The 26,128-nt window shown below is 44.2% G+C and overlaps 1 protein-coding gene across 1 annotated transcript in view; it reads right to left on the bottom strand.

The window, feature by feature from the left end:
- Positions 1-25,694, bottom strand: part of FAM135B (family with sequence similarity 135 member B) — a 141,444-nt gene extending 115,750 nt beyond the window's left edge. The window contains exon 1 of the mRNA XM_083450395.1: positions 25,652-25,694. The gene's annotated coding sequence lies outside the window, so the exon portion shown is untranslated. The remainder of the gene's footprint in view (positions 1-25,651) is intronic.
- Positions 25,695-26,128: the final 434 nt, after the last annotated feature.

Genomic DNA, 26,128 nt, shown 5'->3' with positions numbered 1-26,128 from the left:
AGAGCCTTCTCGATAGTGGCGCCCGTCCTGTGGAACGCCCTCCCACCAGATGTCAAAAGATAAACAACTACCTGACATTTAGAAGACATCTGAAGGCAGCCCTGTTTAGGGAAGTTTTTAATGTGTGACATCTTAATGTATTTTTAATCTTTGTTGGAAGCCGCCCAGAGTGGCTGGGGAAACCCAGCCAGATGGGCGGGGTACAAATAAATTTATTATTATTATTATTATTATTATTATTATTATTATTATTATTATTATTCACCAATATGCCAAGATCCTTTCCACATGTGTTGTTAGTAAGCCAGGTGTCCCCCATCCTATATTTGGGCATCTACTTCTTCCTGCCTAAGTTCAGAACCTTACATTTGTCCCTATTGAAATTCATTTTGTTAGCTTGCGCCCAGTTCTCCAATCTGTTAAGGTCATTTTGAATTCTGTCTTCTGAGGCATTAGCTACCTCTCCCCCCACCCACACTTTGTTCTTTACTCCCCTCCTCCCCCACTTTTCCTCTCTGTGTCATTTTCAATAAAATATTAATATTGAGGAGGAGGAGAAGAAGAAGAAGAAGAAGAAGAAGAAGAAGAAGAAGAAGAAGAAGAAGAAGAAGCAGCCATCTATTGCTACTAGCAAAAATAACTATGATTCTCCCGCCACTATCATAAGGAACATGCCTCTGAAGACCAGTTGCAAAAAATCCCAAGTGGTCAAGGGAGCAAGTGGGCAAGTGTTACTCTTATGTCCTGCTTGCAGGGTTCCCATGGGCATCTAGTTGACCACCATAAAAACAAAATTCTGGACTAAGAAGGCCATTGGGGCTCTTCTTATGTTCACATGTCCTTACGGCACTGAGAGCTATACTGCTGTGGTGATATTTTAGGGGGCCCAAGGTTAGAACTGTGGGATGTAATCCACAGGGAGCAGTCAAATACAACATTCCTTGTTTTCCTAGAGTGGACATACAAGGGGATGTTTGTCCAGCCAGGCGAAAATTCCTGTTTCCTCCTGGGCTGGAGCATCCTTCCTTGCATGTGATTAGAGGTGGGCGTGACCTTACCTGTCCAGGTAAAAAAAAAGGACAAGTCACGCAGCACTCTCTCTTTTTGACTTCCTTCTTCGTTGGACCAGCTTTTTATTATTATTATTATTTGGCTGGGACTGCTATGCTAGCTTCCAGCTAGCATAAACACTGGATTATTCCCCCATATGGGGTAGATCCACATGTACATATTTGTAGCTAAGTCTACCTTCAGGGATCCAACTGTGAAGTGATGTGAGTAAACTTCTTTTATTGACTTTAAATAAGATTGTTGTGTCTTTATTCTTTTAAGAGGGATTAAAGGGGTGGCACTGTGGGTTAAACCACAGAGCCTAGGACTTGCCGATCAGAAGGTTGGCGGTTCGAATCCCCGGGACAGGGTGAGCTCCCGTTGCTCGGTCCCTACTCCTGCCAACCTAGCAGTTCAAAAGCACATCAAAGTGCAAGTAGATAAAAAGGTACCGCTGCAGCGGGAAGGTAAACGGCGTTTCCATGCGCTGCTCTGGTTCACCAGAAGCGGCTTCGTCATGCTGGCCACATGACCCGGAAGCTGTACGCCAGCTCCATCGGCCAATAAAGCGAGAGGAGTGCCGCAACCCCAGAGTCAGTCATGACTGGACCTAATGGTCAGGCGTCCCTTTACCTTTTTCCAGGAACTATACAATTCAGTCTGAGACAGACTGAATTGTATAATAGTGAGAGGCTTACACAAGCCTGCAACTAGCTATCTGCTGTGCATGTAAAAAGGGAATGTAAACTTTGCTAAGTAAAGGAACTTGCTGATGAAAGTTAGGAAGGATATTAATAAACAATATATCCTCTCCTGCCAACCTGAACATTCCCATAAGAACGGTATACTAAGTGCCCTAAGTTGGTTGGGGTGTGTGTGTCTGTGTATGTGTGTGTGAGAGAGAATGAGAAATAAAGAACAATGGCACACAGTATTTATAAAACCACATTGTGAACACTCTCCTTTGTCTTCCTTGCTTGTCTCTCTGTTTTCTCCTCTGAACAAAAACACAGGCATCAAACAATTATTCACGCTTTATAGGCAATGGGGTGCAATGGCTGCCAACGTTTCCAGCCAAATCTGGAGCTGCCTTCGCAGCCTGCAGCAGACACCTATTTCAGCAATGCAACAAATTTCAGTCAAAATCTGGCTTCCACATTGCAGATGCCCGCAGGAAAAAAAAATTAAAAATAAAAATAAATGATTTATCAAACTGATGGTGGATGCTGGCCTCTTGTTTTCTTATGGCAGCAGCATTCATAGCTTGAGCTATATAGTATTGCAATTAACACATTTTTCTATTTGAAGCTGTAAATTTCACACGTTGAATGCCAGACTTTAACAGGAAAAGTGACATTTCTCCCCCTCTTTTAGGCTGGCACAAAAACAACGGATGTGGAGTGGGGGAGGAAGCCTCATTAGAGCATAAATATAGCTTTCTTCCTCCACCTGGTCCTCTTTTTCTTCAGGGAAGGAGAATAGCTCAGTGGTAGAGCCTTCGTGCCTTGTAACAAGAAGCTTTGGGGTTCAATACCTGGTATCTCCAGGTAGAGTCCGGATCGACTCTTGCTTGAAACCCAAGATATCTGCTTCTAGTCAGAATAGAACAATTTCGTGCCCATCAGAGGGTCTTGAGCTAATTCTTCTTCAACACACACACACAGACACACACTGCTGCCCCAGATAATTGGTTGCATTCTTAAATGGGGCAAGTGCCATTTCCCACTAAAGACATAACACCACATCTGGTTGTTAATTCTCAATAAGTCTGCTCTTTGGGACAGCTAACACACAAATGTGGATGGGCATCATTTTAAAAATGAGATTTTCCAGCTCAAAATGAGATTTTCATGACGACGCTGGGTTTATAAGAATCTAGTAACAGAGGAGAGTGTGAATCTCAGCTGAAATCAGTGAGGGAGTGGAGAGAAAATGAAGCCAATGGAAATGAAGGCAAACCAAAAATAGTGTGCTTTTAAAACAAAACAAGCTTTGAGTTCGTAAATGTACACCCCGGTGGGTTGAGGTTTTGTGGTTCGGGATTATACCTCTGTAGGCGGTTTCACGTCCAATAAAATTTAAGTTTTGTAAGTAAAAAAAAAAAAAAAAAAATGAAGAATAGAAAGAATATTTTCCATTCTGCAGCCCTAATTAGAACAGGCTTATTAACCTTTCATTATAGACCCATTCAGACATGTGGATAACGAGAGCAGGTTGGCATGTGTTGACCCTGGCACCCTCAACTACATGTTCTTTTTTAAAAAAAAGATATATTTTTTATTATTTTTCTCCTTAAACAATATTTTCAACAACACAATAACAAACATAAAAGCTTTCTGACTTCCCTCCTTCCCTTCAGCAGGTTTTCCACTTTCAAGTCCTATCTTGCAATTTAGCTCTTTAACTTCTATTGTCCACATTGTAGGATTTATTTCAGTCCTGCTAGTGCCTTCAAGTTTTTGCAATTGTTATTCAAATATACAATAAATTTACTCGCAGTCCCTTTGAATTTTTTGATCGCTCTGGTCTGGAATCCTGGTGGTCAGTCTGGCCAATTCTGCGAAGTCCATCATCTTCACCTGCCATTCTGCAATCGTTGGAACCCACCCTCAACTACATGTTCAGTTAAAAATGTGAACATCAACAAAATGTAGTGGGAATGTCAAAATAGACCTGTGCAGATCTAGGATCAAAGCTATATAACTTACAGAGTGAACTTGGGCTCTTCCCTCTCAACCTAACCCCAAAGGTAGCCAACATAGTGGATCAAAAAATATGTACCAAAATGTGCTTTGTGATAAAATTCATGCAAAACCCCCTGCATTTTGTGTTATTTGGGGGCACATTCAAAAAATAAAGCGAATTTCAATGCATTTTTCTTTTTAAAGAGAAGTCTGCAGATTGATGCAGAATTAAACTTACGGGTGAACATGTGTGAAACTGATGTGGAATGGAAATAGCTGGAATCCATCCCCCCTGTATTCATATGTGTTCATTCATGAGTTTCTTTCTTACAGCAATTTGAGCCATTGTCAGATACAGTATTTCCTTGAAATGAGTTGCTGAGAATCACAAGTTGGGAGAGTGTTGCTGTGTTCAGATTGTTCATGGGTTCCCATGCATAGCTGCTTGGTCACTGTGAAGTCTGGATGCTGGACTGGGCCTTTGGCCTGATCCTGCAGAATTTTTCTTGGGTTCTTATGAGTTGAGGTCATTGTACAATCAAACACTATTACCTCAATTGGCAGAACACCATCTCCACCAAGTGACCTCCATGGACCATGACCTGGAGAATACAGGACTGTATCTGAGTCCAACCACCCATCTTTGAACCAAAGGAAGCATCTCTAGCTCCACACGAGGAAAGGTTATTTCCTCATTTGACTTTGGATGACAAGGTAAAGCAAAGAATCCATGAGGAATGGTGGATGAAGGCTGTGCATCTTAAGATAGCATTCCATCTCTGTGTTGAGCCTTTGTGATAAATCACTGATATGTCGTAAGTCACAGAAAGAGCATCATTGCAGAAGTGATTTTGCCATCCTAACAGGGGAGCCAGGGAATGGCTGTGGGCCAGCAATCTAATTGAAGAGAGGCAGAGAGTACAAATGGACCACGGGAGAAGAATCAATTTTAATGTAATTCCATTTACTAATCAAAACGGGAGTAAGGGATTATGTTGGCAAGCAGACGTCTGCACATACTTGTCAGAGCTAATTGATAAAGAGGGCTTTGTATTAATTAAGATACAAAGTGCACAATCTTGGGTCTAATTTTAGCTCAAAATGATCACTCTGTTGATAGGGAATGTGTTAGAAGCTTTAATGTCCCCCATGTATTACTTTGGTTACAGCTTTATTAATCTAAGTAGGCTCGATTTCCCATTCCACATTGGATTCCCTATAGTGATGGTCGTGAAGCTTCCTACCAAAGGCACAGCTGGTCCATCCAGTTTGGTGCTATAGACAAAAATGCAGACATGTGTGTACACGAACACCCCTCTTCAGGAACATCATGTTAGCAGCTATTGTATCATCCTTGGCGGGTTACAAATACCAGTGTCATGTTCAGACCATTAGGCAAAGGAGGCCAGGGTTCAAATCTTACCTTAGACATAAAGCTTACAGAGTGAACATGAACCAATCATTATCTCTCAGCTGAGCCTACCTCATAGGGTTGTTGGCTTGTGCCCCTCTCCAGTCTGCTGGCTTTGCTAAACTTCTCAGCAAGATTATAAGTGGCTTTTCACCTACCATCCCTACCATCTTGAAAATAGACTTAATAGAAGAAAACATTCCCTAGTTCACATTGTTTTAATAACTGTTTAATAACTATTATTATACAGTGGTACCTCGGGTTAAGAATTTAATTCGTTCCGGAGGTCCGTTCTTAACCTGAAACTGTTCTTAACCTGAGGTAGCGCTTAAGCTAATGGGGCTTCCCGCTGCTGCTGCCGCGCAATTTCTGTTCTCATCCTGAAGCAAAGTTCTTAACCTGAGGTACTATTTCTGAGTTAGCGAAGTCTGTAAACTGAAGCATCTGTAAACTGAAGCATCTGTAACCCGAGGTATCACTGTATTGCATTGTTTATTTAAATAATTTTTGCTCATAATTAAAGCAGGAAGGAGGAATTGCCTTTCTGAACATTATTCACAGAGTCCATTCTTCATTCTTGATAAAAACCAAGGTATCTGGCTGTCTAATAAAAGAACATTCTCCACATATAGGCTCCCCCCCCCCCCAATCAAAGCATTCATTATCATTATCCCTCCGTTACATAATACCAGAAGGGCTGTTTCATACAAGATGGTAAAGTCTTGTTCTCTGGATTATATTTAATGGACTTCAATAACAGGTAGGGATGTGCAAGGAATCTGATTAAGCTGACATTTAAAGGCAAATCTACCTATGTCAAACATTCCAGAACAATACTGAAACCAAAATGCAGCCATCCTGCAAAATTCACATTACTCTGAATTTTGCACCACAGTTTTCCAGCCACGGAAAGGGAAAGAAATGCAAATACTAAGGTAAAGTTTGCATAATGATTGGTGTATTAGTGAAAATAGCATATAAAATACATTACATTAGGGAAAACTGATTTGCAATAATATACCCATAATACATGTATGCATCAAAATGTGAATATCAGGAGAAATTTGCACTAAAAGGCAGACAAATTTTGATGAGCACTTTAAAAAAATGCAGCCTGATGTGGACATGTGGAGAACTGAATGTAAAAGTTGGGGAAAATGAGAAACTAGAAGAAATCAATTCCCATCCCCACTCACAACCACTCTAGGGCTCAAGAACTACTTGCAAGATTCCTCCTCTTCCGTCTCAGTGTTGCACTTTGTAGAACTCAAGAGGGAAAATGATGGGGGCAAAACTAGAATTACTTGGCTCTGCCTGTTATTGACTCTGGCTCCAACTGCTATTTGAGATCCCCATCTTCTACCCTACCAGTCACAGTGGGGACTAGCTCCCGCTAAGAACAACAGGCCAGAACTAGCCTCGTCTGTTCTGAAACAAAGGCCATGACTTTGGGAACCTGCCTAGAAACCCAACAAGGAACAAGATTTCCTGGGATGTCCATGCTTCCATCTTATGCTAAACATGTGTGACTGAAGCTATACATTACAAAGACATCACAGACTCCAGAAACCTTCATCTCAAGGCAAACAAATTCAAGGGATCTGCTGGCACCCCTGAAATATCTCACCTCCGAAATCTCTTGGGTTGTGCATAACACCATCATACACACTTCCCTAAGTGTAAAGCCCAATGGGACCTACTTCTACAAAGACACATATAGGTTTGTCTCTCTACAGCCACAGTCGGTGCTGTAATTCTCCAATGGTTTGACTTCCCCCTGAAGGTTCTTCCCCTCTTCCATTGTCTCCCGAGATAAATGGATGCCAACCAACCACAGGATTGTACTTTTAATGTGCTTAACTTTGCGTAAACTGCACCCCATGTTCCCCAGTGATTTTATGTATACTCTGTTGCAGGTTGTAATAGCTTCTTGCGATTATTAGCTGCCTGGGACTTCTTTTGAGCAGGAAGTGTGACACGAAACTGTGTTCTGGTACGAGTGTTGTAGTGCTGACCCTTGCACCACTTATGTTCCCAGGCACAAAGTGCAATGCATGCACACATTATATGAGCTGTGCAGGGGGAGCAAATAACCAGCAGTGTTACAGTGTTGTAAGTGCATTATCCTTAATCTGGAGCCTCTGAGAGGGGTCAAAAGGTAGCTCAAAGTCACACAAAGTGCATCCTGTGATCTTAACACCCCGATGTTCTCTCTCTCTCTCTCAGTGGCGTCATCTAGAAATATTAATCTGGTAAATCCTTTTGGCTGCTTTTATCTGCACATGCCTAAACCTTTAAAGCGAATAAACAATGGGAAAAAGAGCTAGGGATATTTTAAGGGGAATGCCTCATATCAGACACAGAGGAAGGAAGGAAGGAAGGAAGGAAGGAAGGAAGGAAGGAAGGAAGGAAGGAAGGAAGGAAGGAAGCCTAGCAGATTGTAATTGTCCTCTAGTTTCACTGGGAGCCAGTGTGGTGTAGTGGTTAAGAGCGGTAGTCTCCTAATCTGGGGAACCGGGTTCGTGTCTCCGCTCCTCCACATGCAGCTGCTGGGTGACCTTGGGCCAGTCACACTTCTCTGAAATCTCTCAGCCCCACTCACCTCACAGAGTGTTTGTTGTGGGGGAGGAAGGGAAAGGAGAATGTTAGCCGCTTTGAGACTCTTAGCCGCTTTGAGGGGGAGTGAAAGGTGGGATATCAAATCCAAACTCCTCCTCCTCCTCTTCTTCTTCTTCTTCTTCTTCTTCTTCTTCTTCTTCTCACATAAATTATTCATATGTGGCTGCAACTCTCCCAGAAATCAGTTATCATTACTGATATTTTACATCCTTATTCCAGGAAACTAAGGACAGCATGCATGCTTCCCTTCCCTCCACAACAGCCCTGCAAGGAAGGTTAGGTGGCAGAAGACTCCACAGAGGTCCATCAGATGCCTCCATGAACTCCACAAGCAGGGTTTACACACAATAGCCCTTTCCCAGTATTGTTCTCCAGCAGCTGGTGTCTATTAGTATACATGACCTCTGAGCACGGAGACACCATTTATCTGCTATGCCTAAAAACCTCCACTGCTCCCTTAATTTGTCCAATTCAAGACCATCCAATCTAGTGATATTTGTATAATTCCTGCAGTATGCTAGGCAATTGTACAGAGCTTATCGTAGCATCGTCCTCATGGGAATGGAGGAACCTGCTTTTAACTGAGTCCAACCACTGGTTCTTCTAGCTCAGTACTGTCTGCAGTGATTGGCAATGACTCTTAGCCCTGCCTGGAGATGTTGTCAGGATTTAACCTGGGACCTTCTTCATACAAAGTTACCATTGAGTTACAGCCATCCCCTCCCCTTAATAGCTTCCATTCAAAGAAGCACATTTAAGTCCCGTATTTTTTAAACAGATGACTTCAGAACATGTTAAATGCTTTCCCACTGAAATCAACAGAGAGGGTTTAACACTTTGGATAGATCATGCCTTATGAATGGCTTTACGCATTATACTCAAGCTTCATCGGCTGCCTACACAGCCTCTCCTACAGTTGTCTGACTGCTACTTCTTTCATTCTTCTGATCTAATTCTAGTCCTCTTCAGGCATCATACTTAAAGGAGAGCGTGTGAGTGGGGCTGCAGCAAGAAACCTCTCCTCCTGTCTTCTGCATGTGCACCACAGACATCTGAAGTAGGGGGGTCTTCACATGCACATGTTCTAGGTTCCCGGCCACAGTTTCCAGGTTCCAGATCACACTTTCTAGATTCCAGAAATCCATGGAAATCCTTACATGACCATCCTCCAGTCATTTGTTCAGTGTCAGCTGATGGAAGAGTGAGGGTGCTAACTTTGCATGTTCCTGCTCCCTCCCCTTAACGCAAAGTGTAATGCCTAGAGAGAGATTTCTTAGTTGTTCTGTGATGCATCCCCGGTGTTACTCCATTACTGCCATGCAGAAGAGCACTCTTGCTCTACAGCACAAAAAAAGTGGCACAAAAAAACCAACAGCCCTGTAACAATCGTAGTATAAAAAAGTTACATCAAGGACAGACAATGTGGTACCCTCCAGATATTGTTGAACTACAGTGGTACCTCGGGTTAAGAACTTAATTCGTTCCGGAGGTCCATTCTTAAACTGAAACTGTTCTTAACCTGAAGCACCACTTTAGCTAATGGGGCCTCCCGCTGCAGCCGCACCGCCAGAGCACGATTTCTGCTCTCTTTCTGAAGCAAAGTTCTTAACTCGAGGTACTATTTCTGGGTTAGCGGAGTCTGTAACCTGAAGCATCTGTAACCTGAAGCGTATGTAACCCGAGGTACCACTGTACAGCTTCTGTCAGTCCTAGCCAGCAAGGTCAATGTTCAGGGATGATGGGAGGTGTAGTCCAACATAATATGGAGGGCACCATGTTGGCTACCTCTGAGCTACAGGATTTCAGCAGGAAGTTACATGAAATGTGCTGGTTGGAAACGAAGCAGTATGACTGCCCTGAAACTCGTGCAAGCACAAATAGTATTAAAAGTGGGATTGTGTCTAACTGCCCCAATAGCACCATGAACACAATTCGCCGTAATTGAACAATTAAAAGGACAAGGAGGGGGCAGACGGTAGGCTGGGACTTTTTCAGTCCATCTGCTGTAAAGCCCTGCTTGCAAATTTCAGAAAAGAAAGTACTTTTCAGCTCTGCTACTTTCTATGCAGAGAACACCTGCTGGGAATGGCCGGAGTTAATCAGCGGAAGATCTCTCCCTCTTAAGGGACGTACATCGTTCCTGCTAGCGCTACTGGTGATTATTCTGAAAATTATGCCTAAAAGAAGTGCTTTGAAATCTGTTCTACAGTTTTTACTTTCACAGCTGCACTTGGAGGGAGCTTTCAAACAGCTTGCCCCTCACTTAAAGAGACTTGTGGGGCCAAATCAGACTCAACACAGGAATGCTGAGATTTTTAGAAGCTACCAGCAGTCACAGGGAAGGCCCATTTGGAGTGAGGCTTTGTGCCACCAAAGGAGGAGGTTTTTTTTACCCTTTCCCCCTGTACCACTTTCTCCAGATTAAACTTTAATTTATATACCAACACCACCCGGCACACCCATAAAAAACCAACTACATACAGCACAAATAGCTGATGGGGATGAAGGATTTTAATTCTGGAAACATTCCAAGGAGGAACGCTAAACTCTTCCACTGCTACAGCTTCAATCAGATATGGTTGGTGCAGTGGTGTAGCGTGGGTTGTCAGCACCCGGGGCAAGGCAAGTAATTTGCGCCCCCTAACCCGTGGATTTTAGTAGGGGCAGAGAGCTGCGAGTGCGAGCGCCCCCCCCCCCGATGTTGTGCCCAGTGCGGCCGGCCCCCCCTGCACCCCCACGCTACGCCACTGGGTTGGTGCATTAGTTGAGGTCCATGGTGCTGCAAATGATCACCTCCACTTTCCATTGAAGAAGCTTTCTAATTCTCTGGTTCAGATAGTGAGAAACTCCCCCCCCCCCGCCCCGAGCCCGAGCAACACATTCCTTTCTATGCAAACTTCGGTAGGCCACATGGCAATGGTGGGCCGAGTCCAAGACAAAAATGGGCAGCACAAGGAATGTAAAATTTACCTTTGTCCAATAAACCAGTTTACATACACAGACACATAGCACCGTGTATGGGAAGCAAAAGTCATTACAGTGGTACCTTGGGTTACAGACGCTTCAGGTTACAGACACTTCAGGTTACAGATTCCTCTAACCCAGAAATAGTACCTCAGGTTAAGAACTTTATCTCAGGATGAGAACAGAAATTGCGCGGCAGTGGCATGGTGGCAGCGGAAGGCCCCCATTAGCTAAAGTGGTACCTCAGATTAAGAACAGTTTCAGGTTAAGAATGGACCTCCAGAATGAATTAAGTTCTTAACCTGAGGTACCACTGTATCAGAGTTGAAAGACAAATTCCAGCCATGCAAGAACCCTCAAGGAAGATGCAAAACAAGTCCAATGGGTGTGTGATCTGGGGAGAAATGGTATGTCTAGGGAGGAGAAACGCCTTGAGGAGAGTTGTGAGACAGAGAGGACCTTGGCCCTGAGGTCACCCATCCCTGCTGTCAAGGGCAGTCTCCACCAAGGAAGGCGCACAGCAGATAGTTAACTCTTTATTGGCAAAGCTGACACAGTTATTCTACAGCTCCAAATAACCACACACACCAGTCTAGCATCTAGGCAGCTAGCCCCAGGATCTGGGCTCTATGCAGCAGTTGCTGGAAATGGGGGCCACTCCCCTCCACCATATTATGTACCTTCCCCCGATGGGCTGCATGCATGCAGAGAGAGACTGCAGCTGCATGGAAACCTCCCCTGCTCATTCCTCTTCAGTCCCCTCCTGGTACTGGGAGAAAGTGGTGCAGGAGAGGACAGGGAAGTACTTGGCCATTCAGTTGCCTGACCTACCTCCCCCTCTCTTTCTGACCCATCCTGCACTCCATTCTCCAGCTCTGAAGCTTCTCCTGCCTGTGACTCTTGCCTCCTGACTGATGCCGCTCCCCACAAATCACTGCCCCCCAGTCCTGAGCCAGACTTCAGCCCCCCTTCCCCAAGTGCACACTCACTCATCAGTGACCTTTCAGACCCTGACAGTCCCTTAGTTCATCATGTCTAGTGAACTTAGCTTCATTCATCTCAAATGCCGTATTACACATGAAGAAATGACCCTGAAATATTGTGCTGGGCCCGGGGGTAACCCGTGATACGTGGTCCAGGACCGGTCCAGAATCCAAAGGTTCTGCTAGGAGTCAGTCCAACAGGGCCAAGGCAGGATACCAGGCAAGGACAGGTACAGGATCTCAGGCAGGATCTAGCATACAGCAATGTTGCTCCCACAACCTGGGGTGGGGTCTGACAGCCTTTTATCTTTGTCGGGGTAGAAGCCGGTCCTGATCACCCAGCGACTCACCTCCCTGTTTTGCCTGAAGGCGAGCACTCCTCCTGCGAGTGCTCAGGTCTTTCCTTCTCTCAGACCTCAGTCTCTGCAGCTCAGGAGACGTCGGTGGGTGACTAGACCCAGAGGCCGCCTCAGCCTCCCCTGACCAAGCTGGTAGTGGAGCAGCTGTAAGTGATGGCCCAGCTGAAGGCAACGAGGTAATCCCCGCATCTGGAGCCAGGGTAGGCTCAGGCCCCTGACTTGGCCCAGCTGGTGTTTCTTGCAGGAGAACCTGTGCAGACTGGGACTCTTTAGGATCAGGCCCCAGACTTGGTTCAGATAATGCCTGAGGCAAAGGATCCTGTGCAGATTGAGACTCCTCTGGTTCCGAGTCGGAGCCCGAGTCCCAGGCCATCACAAATATGCTGCATTTGGCATAGCTGTTCCTTGAGCAAACATTGTTTTTTCTCAGCAGCTACATAAATGAATGCAACATTTAATTACTCCCTTGGAAATACCACTTGGAAAATTGAAGAAGATGGTTCCTCTAGATTTTATGTAAAGCTTACAAAGCTAATAATTAATTATTAAATGGCAATGTTGTATTTTTGAAAAATCCTCTCTCCCTCCGTATCTCCAAATGGTTTACATATGAAGCAGCCAGTCCTTAATCACTTCAAAAGGAACCTAGTAGGCTCATTTAACCAATTTCTTTCTAAATTCTCTCTAGTGGTTACCCGGTTTTGAAAATCATGCCCTCATAGACTTGGTTGGCGCCAACAAGTTCACCCATAAAATCTGGAGTCCTCCACTCCACAAACAGATTGAAATTGCATACAGGTCTGATGCGGAGAGGCAAAAGCTGGTGGAAGAGTTAGATGAAAGGTGGTGAGCCCATGGCCCATGAAGCCATGTGATTTGGCCCATGAATTCACTTCTAGCAGCCTGCTAAAGTCAAGCACCTGTTCTTACCTTGGAAAAGTGGCCCCTTTTTCTCTGGTGCAACACCATTGTGAGAAGGTCTTAGATATTCAGGAAACATCCACATGTGAAACAGATGCGCTACCTCTGCACTTTGCTGAAACAATATTGGAGCCCACCTAAATGATAGCAATGAGGAAGCTGCTCATATCTCCACACCATGGGACCTCTACTCAAAAGACTCTGTTCACACCCACCAGACTAACCTTTCTCATTAGAAGGCATATGAAGGCAGCAGGAGCTGCTAATGTGGAGCTGTCCAGATACTGTTGAGACTACAGTTCCCATATTCCCAAACCATTGGCCCTGCTCCTTTGGGCTGATGGGAGTTGGTGTTCAACTGTGCCTGGAAACAGCCATGCTGTCTCTCCCTGGAGTGCAGCCTCTGTCACTGATTTCAAATCTATGGCAGGTTTGCATGGGCGCAGATTTATTCCGTGCTTCACGAAACCTATTTCCAAGCCTTTAATGGCTTTAAAGGTCATGACTCACACCTTAAATTGTTTAGCTTATTTGACTAAATTGTGCTACATAACCTACAAGACATCCCACTTGTATACCCATTGCTATAAATGCCAACCCCTTCCTGTCTTGCACATTATTTGTCGTAGCAAGTGCTAAATAATGCAGCTCCTAGTTTAAGGGGAAATGGAGTGCTGTTGGTTGCTCACATTAATAACATAGCTACCAAATCGAACACTGAAATTTATTTAAGCTGATATTACAAAAAAAAAGCCCTGCTTTTCCTTCTCTCTCAATCTACGCTGTTAAATTTCCAGAAGCAAAGCTGGCTCCAGGATGTTTTTACTTAAGTTTTCTAGGTTTTCATAGATTGATGTTATTGCATTTTATTTGTGGAAAGCCTATGTGTTATATTTTATGAAAGAGCGGATTGTAAATGTTCAAATAGAAATGATAAATAAATAAAAGAGGCTTCCATTCATCGGCCTCAGTCTCAAGGATTTGAGAATACCTTTTGGTTATGAGGCAACCCAGGATAACATCTGTACCTCTCCCCATCTCCCCCAGCATTCTTCAGCCTCCCCAGCTGCCCAGATTCTGAAAGGGCCGCAAGGCCTTTACATTCCCATCATTATGGCAAACTGCATATTACTTTATACACTATGGCCATTACTACTGAATATATTACATAGGAGCAGTAGTGTAGCAGGGGTTACCAGTGCCTGGAGCCATGGCAAGGGAAACAAATGGAGCACACATGCACATTCAACGGCCTAATGGCATCCACGTCACCCAGCAGATTGCAGCCGCAGAGATAAGAAAAGAAGATACGTTCTACTTTGAGTAGAGGTCACTTCCTGGTTCACATGGAGAAGCCGTTTTCAACAGAGCCCAGTGACAGAAGCACACAGCTGTATTGAGGTAGCACAGCTGTATTGAGGTTGAAATTTTGCATCCCTAACAATTTTGCATTGAGGGCAACTACCCCTATGCCCCTCCATGCTACACCACTGCATATGAAGAGCTGATGGCAGCACCCACGCTCTGAAGCACCATGGTATTAATACTGGACAGTCCCCTTCACTGCACTGTCCCTGCAAAAAACATTTTAGTTTTAGGTAAGCCAACCCAGGCATGTAATTTTCTTATGCATATTTGTTTTTGCATTGTTGATTTTACTATATTTTGACCATTTTATTGAACTGACCATTTTAAAAGAAGTTTGTTAATGTTATCAGCATTTCAATATTTTATACTGTTGGATTTAAGCTGCTTATAGATAAAGGTAGAGGGACCCCTGACCATTAGGTCCAGTCATGACCGACTCTGGGGTTGCGGCACTCATCTCGCTTTACTGGCCGAGGGAGCCAACGTACAGCTTCCGGGTCATGTGGCCAGCATGACTAAGCCGCTTCTGGTGAACCAGAGCAGTATACGGAAACGCTGTTTACCTTGCTGCTGGAGCAGTACCTATTTATCTACTTGAACTTCGACGTGCTTTTGAACTGCTAGGTTGGCAGGAGCTGGGACCGAGCAACGGGAGCTCACCCTGTCTAGGGGATTCGAACTGCCGACCTTCTGATCGGCAAGCCCTAGGTTCTGTGGCTTAACCCACAGCGCCACCCGCGTTATACCTGCTTATACATGTTGTTAAATAATAAATATGTTATCGCCATGATTTTTAGATTTGTTTTGAGAATTGTAATAGAGATATAAAGACATTAAGAGAAAACCGAGCCCTCTTACTTATCAGCCGTATCAACAGAGGAATAAGTTTGTCTGCATTTCACATGAAAACAAAAACAGAAACAGTCCTTGGAGCAGATCTTCCGCCCTTTCCTAAATCTCCCAATATTGGCCTGCTTTACGAAGAGTAAAATATTCCAACCCTCCCTAAGTCAAAAATCAATAGAGAACTCACCAATGTAACACTCTTTAAAAGTGCAATTATCACCAGAATTGCCACCACGTTGCAAGACTCACACATCTCATAACACAATTACACTCCACTTTAGGTTAAGTTGATCTACTCTGTTGTCGATATACTATAGAGGGGGAAAAACCAACAACATGCAAACTTCTATAGAGCCGTAAGGATTGGCACCAGGATGTAATGGATGAGAATTCTAAACAAGTCAATGCTTTGAAAACAACACAAAATGAGATGGATGGATAAACACATTTCTTCTCACCACCCATGGCCTAAAATCCACTTGGGAAGGGTCATAGCTCAGTGGTAGAACATTTGCTTGGTATGCAGAATAATAATAATAATAATAATAATAATAATAATAATAATATATTTATACCCCACCACTCTGGGCAGCTCCCAATAGAATTAATGAAATAATAATAATAATAATAATAATAATAAAGTGATAAAACATCAGATGGGAGGGCGTTCCACAGGGCGGGCACCACTACCGAGAAGGCCCTCTGCCTGGTTCCCTGTAGCCTCACTTCTCACAGGGAGGGAACTGCCAGAAGGTCCTTGGAGCTTGACTTCAGTGTCTGGGCTGAACAATGGGGGTGGAGACATTCCATGTTCCAGCTTCAATCACCGGCATCTTAGGTAGGGCAGGAAGAGACCCCAGTCTGAAATTCTGGAGAGTGACTCCCTTTGAGTGCAAATAATACTGAACTGGATGGGCAAATAGTCTGACTTATATAAGGCAGCTTCCTCTCTCTCTCTCTCTCTCTCTCTCTCTCTCTCTCTCTCTCTGTGTGTGTGTGTGTGTGTGTGTAATCATCTGCACCTAAAAAACCCCAACCATTTCCATTCAGGCCTTTAATGTAATTGCAGGTAGTCCTTATTTACATACCAATGAATGACTGCTGGTTAATAGTTACGCTACACACTGTTCAAGCTCTGCCTGCTTTTCTGCTGCTTGGATCTGGAGACAGCCCAGCGTTTCAGATGGGTCCTCCCTGGTAACTTATTGCCAATTGTTTGCTCTTGAGCATTGCAGACGGCAATAAAAAAATAAACAACACACAGCCTGTGCCCATCAGAAAAGCCATCGCCTTTTGATCAGCCGTGGATGAAATAAGATGGGATAGGTGCCCAGGGACAAAGTAACTACCAAGTGGCTAATCATGTAGTAATTGGTTCATAAGAATGCAAGAAGAGTTCTGTTGAGTCAAACTAAACAGCCCACCCAGCCAGGCAGCTTGCCTAGTGCAGTGAAGAAACTTATGCCTCCCCAGAAACCCATAAGCAATAGCTTTGTCCCTCCTGGTCCACCCACATAATGATACTATGTGATATTGTACCTCTGATCCTGGAAGTAGCATATTTTAGGGCTGTGCAGGGCAATTTACCCTATGCCACCCTGGGTGGAAGGAACACAACCACCTCGTTCTGGATGTGTCTCTGAAACAATTCAGAGAGAGGGCCTTTTTATTATTACTAAGGGTTGAGAGTCCCATGGACTGCAAGAAGATCAAACCAATCCATTCTTAAGGAAATCAACCCTGATTGCTCACTGGTAGGGCAGATCCTGAAGCTGAGGTTCTAATACTTTGGCCACCTCATGAGAAGAGAAGACTCCCTGGAAAAGACCCTGATGTTGGGAAAGATGGAGGGCACAAGGAGAAGGGGACGACAGAGGACGAGATGTTCGGACAGTGTTCTCGAAGTTACCAGCATGAGTTTGACCAAACTGCGGGAGGCAGTGGAAGACAGGAGTGCCTGGCGTGCTCTGGTCCATGGGGTCACATTTAAAAACCTGTTGAGCAGGCGGTAAATAGCACCCTGCAGTATCACATTCTCCTGCTTTGCAGTGCCACTGCTAGTCCTTCCCAGCAACTTACTTTGTATGTAGGGATTAGCCGCCAGCACCGTGCACGGTAAGATAAGTAGTGGCCAGCCGCACGCAGGATTGGACAGCTGTTTTAATAGGAGGATTCAATCCTGTGTATTGTTGCTTCAGAAGCAGGAAAGCTGCTTGAGAAGTAGTACCTGCAACCCACAGGACTGATGCTTCCACTCAACAGTTGTTGGTCCTATAGACATCAGGCAGGAAGAAGGCACTGGGCCTACCTGGTTCCAGGTAGACGGAGTCACCAGTAGGTAGATTTTGGCCTTCTTTGCATCCTACCTGCCTCTCCTTCCAACATGATGTCCTGCCTGCTGACAGCTGCTGACCACTCTGGGCCAACCCAACCCAACTCGCAGTGATCCATGGCTGCGTGTTCCCAACTCATTCAAGGCCCTCTGAATATGCCAGAAATGGCTTGGACCTTGGCTTTACCCACCATGACTGTACACAATCCCTCTTTAGAGTCCATACGGTGACAACAAATTCCACAAATTTTGCTGGGGGGGGGGGAGAGAGAGATTTTATTTCCTCTATCCTAAATTCACTTCCATTCAAATTCATTGGATGAGTCAAATTTCTAGTGCTACTAGAGGGTGGGGGCACTCTTTCACCGCACTTTCCCCACATTAAACAAATGAAACAAATAAATAATTTTATAAACCTGGATCAGATTATTTTTTTAGGGGGTAAACCAATACTACTTACCTAGAAATAACTGCCACTGTCTTGAAACTGAACTGAACTACTGGTTCATGCAAGCAATGTGTGTTGCAATGATAAAGCATGAGGTTCAGTGGTGGCTAAATGAGCTTCAGTATGATGCACCATCAATTTCAACCAGGGGTAGCCGTAATGGCTCCCTCCAATTATTGCAGTCTCATATTAGGAATGGGCAAATCTGTCTATTTTGGTTTCTCTCAGTTTCATAAGTCTTAAGGTCAGTCTGCTACATTTCTGCATTACTTTGAAAATCCTCACAGAAATTTGCCATTTTAGTGTGCATTTATTCTCACACAAACATTTCTGCAAGCATTTTATCATGCATTTTATTCTCACAAAATGTGCAATTCTAATTTACTTTCCCTCTAATAAATGCATTTTTATGCACAGGGGTTGGGGGCAGCTTGGAGAACTGCATTGCAAAATTCAGAGAAATATGGATTTGGAAGGCTAGCTGTGCATTGTTTCAGGAAGCACAAGTGATGGAGGCAAACCAAATTTCTCCCTCATCCCATACCCCAGTTCCCATCAGCCCCAGCCAGCATTGCCAATTGTCTGCAATGATGGGGGTTGTAGCCCATAACATCTGGTAGGAACCACAGTGGCTACCCCTGCCCTTATAAACCAAGCCACACAGGGCAAAGACAATGCGTTTTGGCTAAGCAGCTCATACAAAAGCTCCCAGGTTGAAGTGAGATTTGGCTGAATGCCTGATCCACTTCTGTGCATGACCTGCGGAAAGCATCCTCTTGTCCTTTGCTTCATCCATGGTGTGGAGAAGTGGAGAGGGAGCTTTCATCCCTCTTTTATTATCCTAGAGCTTAAGGGTTATCCAGTTAAGCTTAATAGTGGGAAATTCAGGAGAGATAAAAGCAGATACTTCTTCACTCAACACATTGTTAAACTATGGATTTCTCTAGTGATGGCCACTGAATTGGGTGGCTTTAAAAGAAGAGTAGACAAAATCAATGGCTACTTGCCATGATGACTATGCTCAACCTCAAGTGCTGGAGGCGGTGTGCCTCTGAATCTTCTTCTTCTTTGGTGATAACTTGTAGCTGAGTAAGATTGTCTTCCATAAACACGGTTTTAACAATGAGCCCGTAAGTGACTATGGAGGCCAATTCTGGATCCACACGTCCTTCCACAACTCCAACTCCTCGAAATATTCCATCAACGGTGTCTCCTCTGAATATGAGCTGCTGAGAATTGCAAGTGAGGAGACTGATGTTCTGCTCAGGTTCTGCTTGTGGATAAAGGTATCTGGCTGGCCATTGTGAGATCAAGATGTTGGACAAGATGGGCATTTGACCAGATCCAGCTGCAAAACACTTATTATGTTCTGTGGCACAACATGGCTCATCATTTATGTCTCCAGTGATGCAATTGGCACATGGTCTAATCCATGGGTAGGCAAACTAAGGCCCGGGGGCCAGATCCAGCCCAATTACCTTCTCAATCTGGCCTGCGGACGGTCCAGGAATCAGCATGTTTTTACATGAGTAGAATGTGTACTTTTATTTAAAATGCATCTCTGGGTTATTTGTGGGGCATAGGAATTCATCCCCCCCCAAAAAAAAATAGTCCAGCCCCCCACAAGGTCTGAGGGACAGTGGACCGGTTCCCTGCTGAAAATGTTTACTGACCCCAGGTCTAATCCTACACATTTAGAGCCATACTGCTTGATCAACAGGGTCACATGTAGGACTAAACGACACTTGAAGGTTTGTAGGGGGCTGAGAATTATGGGTTCGAAGGCCTGTGTCTCCACCACACTTTTTTAAAAAAAGGAGATACATAATGTTCACATGACATAAGCATGGCAGGAGCATCTTTCTCCTATCTTTCTCCTTCATGTCCTACTTTTGTCCGTGAATGGAGAGCTTTCGATTATGTCTCCCTGTCTATATGGTCAGAAAACAGCACAACCCAATAACGGATACATCATTTGGGACTAAGGATTGCTCATTTCTGCTGTTTGCCAACACAGCGTAAATAGGACTGTGGCATCAGCTCCTCAAAAAAGCTGCTAATTAAATGGAGACTCCAACTATAAAATTACTTTGTTCCCTAACAGTGACATAGAAGGGCAACTCCAGCGACATCAGAAACACAGCTATAGTAGCGACTGTCAAGCATGAAATGAGACTAATACGTTAAATACATAAAATTACAATATTTGCTCAGACAACAAGCTGTCTGATAAGTGGCAGATGGAGAAAAGGTGGTAAAACTAATGGAGGAATCAGCCATAGTCTAAAAACGAAGAACCCAAGCTAGCCGGTTTTGTTCCTTGAGTGCAGCATAGCCTTGCCAGTTCTATTTATACAGAGATGCAAAAGCACCACATCAACAACCTGCTTTAAAATGGCATATTTCACTGATGGCATGAACCTGGTCTGGCTATAAATATATAAGCACGCAAACATTCTAGACATAAAGATTTATATATCCCTGGGGTTTTGACATCATTTTAAAGGGAGTTTTCGCAGCCCCATCGTAATCAAGAGACTCTATCTCTGCGGTGCTGCTGCATGCTTTTAGTCAACAGCAAAGTGATGATTTGGAATAATATTTAGGGAGCCCAAAGTAATCTGTAGGCTGCTGGTGGCCTTTCATTGTTAGTTTAGGCTGATGAAATGCTCGCAGGCCTCTATCCATCATCGCACAGCCACGTGCACCCTCTTTATTATGTGGTACGGCTCTCTTGGCAATGTGCAGAAAGAAAGTGGATTAAAAAAAATACTGCCTTTGATTTATCATGGTCAGGAATGAGCCGTTCTCGTGGCATTTCTCCATCGCTTTGGATATATTTCATTGGGGAAAGAGGAGGGAGGCTTACCAAAACAATAATAAAAATAAATGTCTTTCGGTCTCCAAGTTGGGGGGGAAGTAACCTACCACAGGCTGAAAGTGGATTGCACAAGCTCATTGCAGCCACTGCAAGATGTTTCCAAAGGGGCAATAATGCAGTATCTCCTATGACCCTAATACAGGAGGGAATGGGGAAAACTGCCTCAAAGTTTTGGGAGATAGGATAGCCATTCTGCTGTTCCATTGTTGTTGTTGGTTACCCTACTTTACCCCAAGGTCCCTGGGCAGGTTAAGGGAAAGGTAAAGGGACCCCTGACCATTAGGTCCAGTCGTGACCGACTCTGGGGTTGCGGCGCTCATCTCGCTTTGATGGCCGAGAGAGCTGGCGTACAGCTTCTGGGTCATGTGGCCAGCATGACTAAGCCTCTTCTGGTGAACCAGAGCAGCGCTCGGAAACACCGTTTACCTTCCCACCAGAGCAGTACCTATTTATCTACTTGCACTTGACATGCTTTCAAACTGCTAGGTTGGCAGGAGCAGGGACCGAGCAACAGGAGCTCACCCTGTTGTGGGGATTTGAACTGCTGGCCATGAAATACAGGGGTGAGGACCTTCAGACCTGCTTGAAAGCTTCCCAGGGCCCTCTCTAAATGCTTTCTGCCAACAACTAGGCTGTCTGGAACCTTATCGCCTTAATGCCCTGCTTGTGGATTTCTCATAAGCATCTGATTGGTGAAGTAGATGAAGCAGGGATTTTCTTAAGTTCATTGTAATGTAATATGTAATGTGTCATAGTGAAGGCAGCCTTGATGGACAAATATGAACATACAACCATTTTGCTAGACTGGACCAAGATATATCTAACATAGCAAGTAGCCAGAAGATAATTTAAAAGCTTCAGCATCCAGAAGATATGATAGTAATAAAATAATTAAATTAAATTAAATAGCCAAATACTGGTGATTAACTCTATCACCCACTGTAAGTCTTGATGAAATTTGCACTGATGTTCCACCACAAACACACACAGAGAGAGAGAGAGAGAGAGAGAGAGAGAGAGAGAGAGAGAGAGAGAGAAGGGCAGGCAGGCAGAAGCCATGAATTCTTCTCCAGGTTAGATTTTCCTCTGAGACAGAGAATTTGGAGGGGTCTTTGAGAAGCTTGCTTCTCCCCTGGGAGGCCTGGCTTTTATAAACCCTCTAAGTTCATATTCATGCCTGGCCCAGAAGAAGTTCATGAGTATCTCTGCTGCTCGACAACTGACATTCAGCAGTATCAATAATGTTAAAATGACGATTAAGCGGGAAGCTTAACATTTACATGTGAAACTTTAAAGTTATTCTTAAAGGACACCGTCTGCTTGTGACTGTTCACAATCTGCTGTTCTCCTGAACAACCCCAGTTATAATGAATGGTGACTTGAACATGGCCACTGTTGCAGCCTTGTACATATGTCATTCATTTCATTTTAGCAGGCCATGTGCAAGAAAACACATTTATAGGAATGTAATAACCTGCCTTGTACCAAGTCAAACCATTGGTCCTCAGTACGGTCAATATTGTTGGGCAGTGGCTCTTCAAGATTTCAGGCTCCCCTGGCCTTCCCCAGAGACACATGGGATCAAACCTGGGAGCTTTTACAAAAAAAGTGTGTGCTCTAACCACTAAGCCACAACTCTGCCCCTGAGGGGCAATTTCCAAATAAATAAGTCCAACACATTCAGGTTGTCTCGTGAGTCCCACTCCATCGCTTTTAATGAGAAATACTCAAAACTGCCTTTTACTGAATTGTGCTCTTGCTGTGGGACTTTGGGTACATACACAACTATGTACAGTATATAAAGGGCCAACATACCAAAACATTGGAAAATCCCAAAGTAAAATAGATAAAGACTGCAGTAGTAACTCAGGTATTGCATTTGTTGTTTCTTTAAGCCGGAGAAAACAAATACATTACTTTCCCAAATCATAGTTCAAGCAGCTCACAAGAACAGTAAATATATGCGTACACCAGAAACAATCCTAAATTTACTGAACACACGATATAGCAGTTATCAGATATTAGCATGCTGACAGACATTGCAATATTGTAATGTATGAAAAGCATTCCTCTCATAAATGACCACTTACACATATCTACATTTAGTTAATGAACCTTTCACAAACTAAGTCAAATTACTAAGACAGCAGCAACAGCAGCAGAAAATAGATCAGTATCGAAATGTTACTATTTAAAGTGACTTGAGGTTTTTTTAACAATAAATTTTAAAATAAATTCAAAGACAATCTACAACGGCCAGGTGTAAGTGAGGATTAGACCTCTGTGCCTCTAATAATTGTAAAGAGGGAATTTCAGCAAGTATCTCTGGTCATGCTACCTCTCAAAGCATTGGAGAAAGAGCCATAGCTCAGTGCTGGATTGTTTGCTTTGCATGCAGAATAATCCAGGTTCAATCCCAGCATCTCTAGGTAAGGCTGGGATAGATCCTGGTCTGAAATCCTTGAAAGCTCCTGCCAGTCAGTGTAGACAATACTGGGGTAGATGGACCAATAGTCTCACTCAGTGCAAGACAGCTTCCTGTGCTCCTATATCTCCCTGCAACAAGGGAGCAGAAAATCCGGATGCACTCATTTCTAACATAAGAAGAGTTTTGATTTGATATCCCGCTTTATCACTACCCGAAGGAGTCTCAAAGCGGCTAACATTCTCCTTTCCCTTCCTCCCCCACGACAAACACTCTGTGAGGTGAGTGGGGCTGAGAGAAAGAAGTGTGACTAGCCCAAGGTCACCCAGCAGCTGCATGTGGAGGAGCGGAGACGCGAACCCGGTTCCCCAGATTATGAGTCTACCACTCTTAACCACTACACCACACTGGTGTGTGCCATGTTCACATTTTCAGTGCACTCAAGGAAGAAAAAGTGTCACGGACTCCCCCTAGACAGTTAAGTCCAGTCAAAGGCGACTATGTGGTTGCGGCACTCATCTTGCTTTCAGGCCAAGGGAGCTGGCGTTTGTCCACAGACAGCTTTCTAGATCATGTGGCCTGCATAACTAAACCACTTCTGGCACATCAGAACACTACGAAGGAAACCAGAGTGCACAGAAACACCGTTTACCTTCCTGCCACAGCTGTACCTATTTATCTACTTGCACTGGTGTGCTTTTGAACTGCTAGGTAGGCAGGAGCTGGCGAGTTGAAGGGGCAATCAAATCAAATAAAAAAAATCTGCATTGTGGTCTTTAGTATGTGTCTCTGGATATAGGAATCCAATCCAAATTTCTTCAATGGCCTTGAGTATATCACAGTTACTTAGCCTTGCTTCCCCATGCGCAAATGAGGATTCATGGTGACTTAACTCAGAGGTTTGTTCAAGACAGGCGAAACACAAATGATCAAGCACACTGTCAAATGAAAACTGCTGTTGGAATGATTGCTGTAACTGAATAACATTCTCAGTCATGCAACGAAACTGATTTCAACCCAGGAAGCAAATCAAAGGAAACACAGGAACTGTAGCTCAACTGGTTGGTGAGTCATAGCTACAGAGGCACAAAACAGTTTCAAGGTGGGAAAAGATGCACACAGTAAATTTATTGATATGACACAATCTCATGTGGATGGCTTAAGGACATCTACAACATTGAGACAATCTAATGTTTGCTTACTGCCATTTGCACCGGATAACAACATCACCATGAGTCTACATAGCAAGACACGGTATATCTGGAACACGATCCTATGCACGTCTACTCAGAAATAAGTCCCACAGTGTTGAGTGGGACTCACTTCTAGGTCAATCCGTACAGGACTACAACCTTAGAATTGTAGGGTTCAAAGAAGGAGTCAAAAGGTCCCTAAGAAGTATCTAAGAAGAAGACTCAGTGCCTTAGCCAAAAACATTGCTCAGTGCAGGTCTCTCCGCCCATCACATCAGACTCGGTGTGCCCAGTGCTCAGTGACAGAGTGCATGATTTGCATGCAGAACATCGCAAGTTCAGTCCTTGTTATCTCTTGTCAAAGAACCCCAGGTAGGAAGGCTGGAAAATACCTGGACATCAGACATTGGGAAAATGCTCTTAATCTGCCTGTTGTGCCAAGAGTATCCAATATTCCGACCCAGTGTACAGAATGTGTTTCATATCAAACAGTACAAACCCAAGCTGTAAATAACAGGGAGCTTATGAACTCACCATCCCTAATTACTCTCTCTCTCTCTCTCTCTCTCTCTCTCTCTCTCTCTCTCTCTCTCTCTCAGACACACACACACACACACTACTTTTTCCACTATATAATTCAAGCTTTTGAGAAAGACTTTACGCATCACACACACACACACCTCGCTGTCTTAAAAAATCTCAGCAGAATATTTTTTAGAGCAATTTAATAAACAGATTGGACACAGACCTGCATGGGTTTTCTTTCTTTTTTTCTGAAAAAGAATGAATGATTGCTATGCCAGCCCCTTCTCCAAGCTGCTGCCCACTTTTTATTCTGAAGCACTCAGCAAGAACCTTTTTCCCCTTTGGATCCAACACATTGCGTCTCTTAATTATGTTCCCCCATCAACAACAATCAAATCCAGTCTCTCTCCCCCCCCTCCCTCTGAATATATTTGTTGTTTTTAAGATTAAAGTGATGACGGTAAGAAGAGGAGGAGGGGGATCTCTTTTTTAAAGCAGGCATTGGTTTGTGGGGGGAGGGGAAAGGGATAATTTGGATACGTTCAAAATGGTTAGTAAATCAGAAAGACGTGGAAAAGCAACTGAGACAATCAAGGGCAGAGAGTTGGCAGAAACAGGGAGTTGGGGGGAAATGTCCCTTACCTAGGTCTTCTCCGGCTCCTCTGCAGTGCACTGTCCTCAACTCTCTTTCCCTCCCTTCTTTTCTATCTGTCCATCTTCCAGAAAATGACAGAGTAGCGGTTGCTGCAGCTCATCACTGGTCCTGGTGGCTGAGCGGGTCTCCCAAGCCAGCTGGTTGAAATTGCAGTCAGTGTGCTACCAGGCACTGGCTTCTGCCCAGGCTGCTGCTGCTGTTCCTGGTACTGATGATGTTACGGAGGAGGAGGAGTATGAGTGGAGAGGGGGAGGAGGATGCCGCAGATGGTACTGATGCTGTTGCTATGGCGATGGAACTCAGCAGCACTACACAGTGCAACAGCTGCTAGAACTCCTGGTTCTTTCACAGGCAGGACCCAAGACTGGCTTGTAGCACAAGCTGCAAGGTAATGAGAAGGCATATTCTTCATTTTGACAAACACTCATCCACAACTTGATGACATGTAGCTGTTATTGGCCAGT

This window comes from Podarcis tiliguerta, assembly GCF_965153285.1.
Source record: "Podarcis tiliguerta genome assembly, chromosome: 7".
NCBI classification, from domain to species: Eukaryota; Metazoa; Chordata; class Lepidosauria; order Squamata; family Lacertidae; genus Podarcis; species Podarcis tiliguerta.
Note: the sequence above shows the minus strand (reverse complement) of the source record. Positions and strands in the feature narration are given on the sequence as shown.